This window comes from Pongo abelii, chromosome 4 (genome assembly GCF_028885655.2).
Source record: "Pongo abelii isolate AG06213 chromosome 4, NHGRI_mPonAbe1-v2.0_pri, whole genome shotgun sequence".
In the NCBI taxonomy this organism is placed as follows: domain Eukaryota; kingdom Metazoa; phylum Chordata; class Mammalia; order Primates; family Hominidae; genus Pongo; species Pongo abelii.
In genome coordinates this window covers 2,280,947-2,290,318 of record NC_071989.2, presented here as the reverse complement: position 1 = coordinate 2,290,318, position 9,372 = coordinate 2,280,947, and the positions used below count along the sequence as shown (strand labels likewise).

At 46.5% G+C, this 9,372-nt stretch overlaps 1 long non-coding RNA gene across 1 annotated transcript; it reads left to right on the top strand.

Moving 5' to 3' along the window:
• Nucleotides 1-250: 250 nt before the first annotated feature.
• On the top strand, nt 251-8,713 carry LOC103890576 (uncharacterized). Its single transcript, XR_654890.1, has 3 exons — nt 251-273; nt 1,374-1,549; nt 8,469-8,713. It is a non-coding gene; the product is annotated as an uncharacterized LOC103890576 (long non-coding RNA).
• Nucleotides 8,714-9,372: the final 659 nt, after the last annotated feature.

Here is a 9,372-nt window from a genome sequence, read left to right as displayed (position 1 = left end):
AAGAATATAATAGTAAATGAAGATACATCCAAAAAGGAATACAGAAGACTTGCAAGGATATTGCCAGGAAGTCTAAACAGCAGACTGGCCTGAGACATGTGAAAGTGTGATTGAGTTAGCACGGGCCTTGGGAGTTGTTTGTTTATATTTAGAATAAGCAGAGCAGGAGGGCAGCCAGGCCCAGGTGCTTGATGGAAGCTTTATGAAGTCACTTGTGGAGGGACGATGGGAGCTTCCAGCCCCACAGCCTGTGGCTTCCACATTCTTCAGCAGGTGAGAAATTGTGTGTTCTCCTTGCCCAGGAACAGTGCTCTTAGTCGGAGTGCTGAGATAATCTGGGCAAGGATCATTGTAAATTACTCTGTTGTCACTTCCCTCTGTCTCTGATAACACAGCTGCTGGTCCTCTGAGCCAAGCCTTCACCCCCACTCTAAGTGCCCCCACGTTCCATAAACAGCAGGACAAGTCTCCCTGGCACATATCAGTTTATGGAGTGAAAACATTTGTTTGTTTGGTTGCTTTTGATCATGCCTGGAAACAAATTGTAAGTTCTCCAGGCTGTGGGAGGCTGCCTTGCTGAACACATTGTGGTCACTATAAAGTGGTGATCATAGCTGTCTTGGTGTGCGGTCTGCAAAGACAACCAGGAACTCCACCATAGCACCTGGCTCTGAAGAGGATGTGGTGTTCCATTCCTCTCTCTTCCTCGTCTAGACTACAAGATGCTTGAGCGTAAAGGTCACGTTTAAAGTCACATTTGTGTGTAGTACCTAGCAGCACGGTGTCTTCAAGGGACAACCGAGGTCCCTGAGCTATGCTTGGTGAGGTTGGGGACACTCACTCACACACACACAGACACACACGCACACACACACACAGAGAGAGAGGAAAACACACATTCACACATATGCACAAAATACATAGAGAAAACACACAGAGGTCCCTGAGCTATGCTTGGTGAGGTTGAGGACACTCACACACACACACACACACACACACACAGAGAGAGGAAACCACACACACAGAAAACACACACATGCACAAAAAACATACAGAGAGAAAACACACAGAGACAGGAAACACACACAGACAGGAAGCACACAGAGGAAATACACAGAAAACACAGTCACACACTCTCACAGAAAACACACAAAGACACACACACACGTCGCTGGAGATGAGCACAATATCGTCCTCTATTTCACAAAGGACGGCCCTTGTCAGCGGCTCTGGGCCACATTCCAGGGTCAGGTGAAGTGGACAGTCCTCCGCGCCCCAACTCCAAGCGCAGGGATGCTCCGTAAGAGAAAACACTCTGCTAAACGCAGCGCTACAAGACTCACGCTAAAATCTATGTGTACATATTTCTCCAGGTGCCTCATAAGATCATCACAAGCAACACGGAGAAATGTTGGCCTGCTGAAAATAGAAGTACAGAGACTCTCTCTTGTGACAGAATAAGGCATGGAGGATTCGCAGAACTGTTTCCTCAATGGCCCCATAGTGATACTATCTTTTATTCCTTTTAGTAGCCTCATCAGTGCCCTGAGTGAAGATGTGTCCGTGTCTTTAAGGGAATCCAGGGGAATAGAATCCCACTGCGATGTGTTTCCCGACTGGAAATTCATCATTGTTACATTTTAATCCTTGGGCAACCAAAGACCATCAGCATCAGAGTGATGCAAGTGGCACTTTAGTTACAATCCCCATTGCTAACCAAAGTACCAAGAAAAAAGTATTAGGTTAAGTGAGAGACTTTGTTTCTACAAATAGTAGAGTAGTTTGCAAGCCGGGGAGACACAGTCATTGGTACAAAACAAAGGTGCGCTCCATGACAACCAAGAGAGGGGCTGTCTTTTATAGAAAAGCTTTCCTCCCAGGCTCCCATCCTGATACACTATGTAAATAAGGGATGCAGGCTTGTTTGGTTTGCATTGGTTGATAAGATTGACATAGACCAAGCATCCTGGTCCACTATGTAAATAGGGGATGGAGGCTTGTTTTATTTGCGTTGGTTGATAAGACTGACGTAGGCCGAGGTCTGTTGTGTAGGTCCAGAAGGAGAAGTGGGACTTCCCATCAGCCATCAATTCAGGCACTGTGAACAGGAACAGGCAACCCTGAGGGTCCCAAGATGACACAAATGTGTGTTTTCTGCCAGGAACGCAGAATACACATGTGACCTGCAGTCAGCAGATAGCCAGGCATCTCCACTTTGAATTTAGGCCGGTCTTGAGGGACCAGCTCCTTCAGGTTCACACTGTGGACCTCAGAAAGGCAGCATGTGTTGTAGACACTGGGACGTTGTATTACAGCAGGAAAACATCACCGCAAAGGCATAAACCTCCTCTAACTAAAACGGTCCTACACGCAAAGATACGGAGCTCCAGTCATGTGAGAGCACATTCAGTTTGGGGAAACCTTTTTTGGTCTCTTCCCATTCTCTCTCCAACAAGACACATTCTGTACATGCCAAAGAGATGGAAAATCTTGCACGAGCCAGTCCTGTGATGTGCATTGGTAACTCTCCAAATTTACAGCATGTCGGTCTCATCTTCATAGTTTGTTAAAAATAAATGTCCTAAACTCACCCCCACCCCAAAATTCTGATTCAGTAGCTCTGGAATGGGGCCCAGGAATCTGCATTGAAGACTGCCTTCCCCGACACCCCCAGGATCTGAATTTGGTGGCCTCTGCACTGCACTGAGAGGGAGGACTGTGGCATTCAGAAGCCTCCTGTTAAGGGCCGTGTTAGGGGCCGTGGGGTCCCAGCGTGACTCCAATATGGTTCCTCCACCCTGGCAAGGCCCTCTCCACTGGCAATGGGCAACACGCTCCCAGAGTGACCAGAATCACTGTGGGGGTTCATCAGTCTTTTTTGTTTGTTTTTAAGACAGAGTCTCGCTCTGTCACCCAGGCTGGAGTGCAACGGCATGATCTCGGCTCACTGCAACCTCCACCTCTTGGGTTCAAATCATTCTCCTGCCTCAGCTTCCCAAGTAGCTGGGATTACAGGCATGACCCATCACGCCCAGCTAATTTTTGTATATTTAGTAGAGACTGGGTTTCACCATGTTGGTCCGACTGGTCTCAAACTCCTGGCCTCAGGTGATCCGTCTGCCTCAGCCTCCCAAAGTGCTGGGATTATAGGCATGAGCCACTGAGCCCGGCAGAGGTTCATCTGTCTTTTAAGCCTGCTTTAATAGTGTACAAAGAATACATATTTTCTTTAATATTCATACATTGTTTCTTCCTATTTAAGCTTGAGAAACAGCTTGTTTGGACATGGGTGTGATCAGAAGGATATATACGAGCTAAAATGCATTAGCACATTTCATTTCCTGAGGGCTTCCGCCATTGTAAAATAAATGTCATTTCATTTTAGGCCTTCTTTTAACATTTGGTGAAGGTAAGCTGTCCATGTTTTTGTTTTTTTTTTTCCAGAATGCTTGTCCCTAGTAGTTGTTAGAACATGTACATAGTACTCTGTGGGCTTCACAAATCAGTGAGAATTCAGCTAGTCATTAAAAAGACATACGGAGTTGTAAAACCTCATAGGCTTCTGACAAAATGCATTTCACTCTGAGCACTTAAGAATTTCCACACTGGGCACGGTGGCTCATGACTGTAATCCCAGCACTTTGGGAGGCCGAGGTGGGTGGATCACGAGGTCAGGAGATCCAGACCATCCTGGCTAACATGGTGAAACCATGTCTCTACTAAGAAAAAATACAAAAAATTAGCCAGGCATGGTCGTGGGTGCCTGTAGTCCCAGCTACTCGGGAGGCTGAGGCAGGAGAATGGCATGAACCCAGGAGGTGGAGCTTGCAGTGAGCCAAGATCGCGCCACTGCACTCCAGCCTAGGCGACAGAGCGAGACTCCATCTCAAAAAAAAAAGGAATTTCCATGGAGTTGATAAAGAACGTGCCAGGCATTCAAATGAATGGGGTGCAGCGTCTTTCCTTGCGTCTGCATAAAGGGGAGAAGCTCTTGTTATCCTGTACATATGACTCAGCAACGTGTGCAGGTATTCCCAGGCCCAGGTGAGGACAGCAGCGTGAGGACAGCACTCAGAGGAAAGGAGAACGCTGGTTTCTGTGCAATCTTAACATTGTTGCAAAAGAACCCTCACAGGGTTTTACACCCAACCTAATAGGTGTCCCTTATTGAAACAAAGATTGGGATCTGCTGATGGGGACTGCCAGCTCGGGGCGGAGGGGGGTCGACCACCACGGCAGGTCCATTTGGGTTAATTATGTGTGGTTTGCCCCCAAATAGAGTGCTCCCTTGTGGAGTTTGAGATGGTGGGTGGCCACCTCGCCAGTAGACCGAGGAGCTGTTTCCCAGGGGTCCTGGGCAGAGCAGTTGAGTGCTCTGCTCTGCAAGGGGACCTGTCGCTTGCTTGTGTTTACAAGGTGCCAGGTGGCCGTATCTGCAACTCAGGCATGGTCTTGTTCAGTCCCCTGACTCAGTGCTCTAGCCTCAGCTGCCTAAGGGCCTGGACTCCACTCCTGAGTGGACAGAAGGATGTCTGTGCTACAGGAGGCCCACACCCATGTGCCTTGCCTTGCCCCATAAGAGAGGTGTGACTTGCTGAACCTGGGGCTCCCAGGAAGAATCCTCTGTTGCTTTCTTCTCTTCTGTCATGGGGACCTATCCCATTTCTGCAATAACTGCCTGCCTCCCATCACACACTGTTGCGTGCCTTGCCTCTTGCTGCCTGAGGGGAGCTGGAATAGAAACCCTCTTGCTTCCTGTGAGTTTGGAGACAACCTCAGAAGATGAATTGTGTAGGCCCCCGAAGTTGCTCCTGAAAGCCCTGAGGCCAGGTGTAACTGTGGATTCCCAGGCCGTCTGCACAGCCCAGCACTTGTTTCTGAACTCCAGGCTTCAGCCCTTTCTTTGAATGGCATGGGTGGCCCAAAAAAGATAGAGGTATAGAGCATAATGCCAGAGGAAAGGTTTTTCCAGAACATTGAGGTCCAAAGACCTCAATGACAGGCAAAGACCATGTGAGGCCATAGCAAGAAGGCAGCTGTCTGCAAGCCAGAAGGAGAGCCCTCACCAGAACTCAAACCCACCAGTCTCCATCTCAGATTTCCCAGCCACCAGAAGTGTGGGAAAATAAACTTATGTTGTTTAAAACACTCAGCCCGTGGCATTTTATGGCAGCCCCAGCAGATTACTATCTCTGTGTTCTCTTAAGCTCATAAAATATTTTCTGTTCACCAAATGTCAGCTGGAAATTGTTTGGGGGAGAAAGCAGGAGGGGTGTGGGGTGCAGTGCTGGCACAGAGCTCAGCCGGGCTGATGTGCAGCTCTTTTACTTCAATATGACTCTTACTGCAGTTGAAGATCTAATTTGAAAATTTCCCGAAGCTCTTCTGGCAGCTGCTTTTTTGGTTCTTTGCATGTGGTTGGGAGATGTGATGTGACTGCTTGCTTGCTGCAGTTCCTGATGGCTGAAGGAGAAGGAGGCAGAGGAAATGGGTGCACATTCAGGGCACGCACAGACGTTGCATGCTTGAGAACCATTCACACCATAAACTCCGCTTCCTGCTTCAGGCCTAAGTTATGTTTGCCAACGTCAAGGACGAGACATACAACTTGATTTTGTGGAAGACATTTCCTTTCTTTAAAATAAGTGGCTATTTCTTGTTAAGGCCTAAGAAGTAAAACGAAAATTAGCCTGCAGAGATGAAGTAGGTTGGTTGGTGCTATAGAGTTGGCAATTTTTCCCTGTCCAGCCTGGCTGGTGGGAAAGGTCTGTCCTACCCTGGAGCTAACCCCAAGCTCTGGGCCTCCCTGAACTTCTGGAAAGAATGGTCCTGGGGCTCCCTACAGTATGCGGGCCCCTGGACTGGGGTGGCTGGGCAAAGAAGCAGGGCTGGGAGATGCCAAAGGACTCACATTCTTAATGCCAGAAAACACTAAGTAAAATAGGGTTAGACAGGAGTGAAGTGAAGCTCATGCTCCAGGACATTTAAGAATATTTGTAATAACATAGAAGATGTTTATGCTATCATGTTAAATATAAATGCATTTACATGTATGTGTAAAATATAGCGTGTGTGTGTATGCTTAGGAAGAAATTTTAAAAACAAAATAAAATACAAATTAACTCAGGCCCAGAGCTGGAAGAACAGTTAAGAGAGGCTGGGACTGCTATGTCATAAATTAATCTTGATGTCCTATGGGGCTCCTGTACCCTTGGATTTAAATGAAGTTGTGTTGGGAGGAGCTAGCAGGAGGAGTCTACAGTGCAGACTTCTTTCTGTAAGCAGAGGGCAGCCCTCAACAAGGGTTTGGTTCAGGACTGGCCACTGAGGTGCTGAGTAGCTGGGCTTTTCCTCCTGGCAGACAGTGATCTGAGAGAGACTGAGGTTGGTTTCTAGATCATTCCTGATGCTCTAGAGTTAGTGAATTTCTTCAATCCTGATGTGAGGCCTCTTTCCTTCATATACGTATAGGGAAGCTATGACGAGGTGCCTTTTCAAAGGCCAGGGAGGGGATCTCTGACCTTTTTAAAGATTTAATTTTTATTCTAACTTTTTAAATTCATGCAGGAAAAGAAATGCACAAATACACAATTCTTTTTCTTTTTTTATTTTTCTTTCTTTCTTTTTTTTTTTTTTTGAGACAGAATCTCACTCTGTCGCCCAGGCTGGAATGCTGGAATGCAATGGTATGATCTCAGCTCACTGCAACCTCCACCTCCTGGTTCAAGCAATTCTCCTGCCTCAACCTCCAAAGTAGCTGGAATTTCAGGCTCCCATCACCAACCTGGCTAATTTTTTGATTTTTTGTATTTTTAGTAGAGATGAGGTTTCGCCATGTACCAAGCTAGTCTCGAGCTCCTGACCTCAGATGATCCACCTGCCTTGGCCTCCCAAATTGTGGGTATTACAGGTGTGAGCCACCACGCCTGGTCAAATACACAATTCTTTCCCCCAAATTCTGGGACAGAAGAGCAGATCTCAAGATGGGGCTTCCACTGAAACCCCGCCTGACTCTCACAACCTGGTGAGCAGCACCGGGCAGCCTTCAGAGATTGCTGGGCCCTGGTCTCCAGTCCTCTCCTTCTTGCTACCCCACTCTCTGTCTCCACCCCTCTGCCTTCTCTGATCATGGAAATAGCCAAGTAGAGCCACAGTTCTGGAAAGAGCTGCTCCAAAGCCTGTTATTCCCTAGGAAGAGCTGGCAGGCAGGCCAGGTAAACACTAATGCAGGTAGTGTTGGCATCACTGACCATGGGTTTGCATCACACAGACGTAAAGACCAGAGACCACTTACTGAGTTTATCAATGGACCAATCCACTGGGCCTACCGTGGACCACCCAAATTTCACCTGTTCACCAGCAGAAGGTTTTTCAACTTGTACCTTACAGAGTGGCTGACACAAGCCAAACATTAGAATATAAATGATGAATGAAATCTTTGACTGTATCTATACTAAAAAGAGAAAATGTAAAGGACTTCTCAAACTAAAAACAGAAAACCACCTCTTTGGTCACGTTCCAAGCATGAGCAGAGGCCACAGTTGAACTCGACTGAAGGCCACATTTTCACGTTTTGGGGTTTCTCTGGCCTATAATCTAAGAGAAAAGGCAAAGGGGTAGTTCAAAAAAAGAAGCTCAGAACTTTGATATTATGCTGCTCGTTGCACAACATTACCTGCTTCAAAAGAAAAAGAACATGCAACATGTCTTTTGTGTTTCTGCCTGTAATCACCTAAATGAGTCTTCCTCTGAAAGACATTTAACATTTTTCACCATGTTGCATAAACCAGTGATAGGAGCTGCCAGGAATTTGCTTTGGGTTGGTGAACTACCTTCTACCCAGTTAAACATTTTTGGTCATTGTGCATGTCTGCTGTCTCCACTATATTTTAATCTTCTGAGGTTTCCGTATTATTTTGTTTTCAGTTATTACCTCTTTTTTCAAAAGCTAAAGATATGGAAACTAGTTGAGAAGGCTTTCTGGGCATCAGATATCTCTTACCAAGTATGCCGATGACTTCTGTGTCAATGAATTGCAAACACACGGTCCACGTTTCCCTTAACAGCTTATGACTTCTGAAATGCAGGGGAAAGAGGCTTCGCAAAGTCGTCCTGTAGTGCTTTTCCAAACCCCTTGCCAGAGACCAAATGCACTTTGATTTCCACATGATGTTTTCCCCAAATAACTGATGTGATATGTCAAAAATCAGTTATTAAGAATGAATATACACAGGCACAGATTCATATAGATACATATCTACAAGTGGGTGTTTATTTTTAAAGCTAGATTGTAATAGAGAGTTGATGCTGAGATTTCAAGATACAATTCAAGAAATATGGAATGGGTAATAAAACTGTATAAAGCAAACACTGTTAGAACTACAGCAATTCAGAACTTCTTAATGGGAAAACATGTTAATTCCATTTCTTTCTTTTCCTTTTTCTTTTTTTAACATGCGCATGAGAAGACGGGGTGACTTTTGTCAGGACAGCGTTCTCCATGCTGGCTGCGGGTGACAGCCTGAGCCCCGGCACAGTATTCCTGCTGGCCTCAGACGGCCCTCCCAGGCAAAACCTGGGGCCAGCCTGTCTGCAGTCTGAAATGCCCTCCAGATTATTCCAAATGTGCATGTTAATGACCGTCAGATCTGAGAGCTGGTGGAGAAGTTAAGATAAATAGAGAAAATCCTGACCGTGTTTGCTTTGGACCACATGAGACTCTCAAATTATTTTGAGGCTTTAAGGATGATGCACGCAGGGCACTCAAGGACGGCTTCAGCAGTGGGTGCTTGGCCTCTTATTTCTTTGGGCTAAAAGCTCTGAAATTTGAGCACAGCCGTGGCTGTGCCTGCAAAAAGCACTGAAACCGGACTGAAAAAGACACAGGGAAACCCATGGGAGCTCTGGAAAGGGTGACTAGGGGGTGTCCTCTGCAGGGGGGAGAAGCAGTGAATGAACCGCAGAAATTGAGGGTTGGTCAGCAAAGCCCCTGCCCCCACATCTTCCTCTTACACCCACACACAGGGAGCGGGACGCAGAGGGGAGCACACACGCGCTTCAAGGTAAATTAACAGTAGAAGGCAATTATTATCTATTAACTAAACACAGTCTCCTACTAAGTAAATCCTGTGGCAAAGATTGGCACTCCTAACTCCACGCCTGGCACCCACGCTGTGAGGGAAGGATCCTGTTTAGTTTTCATCAAAACCATTTGATGAATAAAAACATATTCCTTTCATTTGAAAATCAAGTAGCTAATGGTGGTGGTGGAGCTTACAGTGGGGTCTCTCGTGAGTTCACATGAGGCCAAGAGTGAGGACAGACTTTCTTTGCCGTGGAGCATCTGCCTGCTCTTACATTATTGTTAATTGA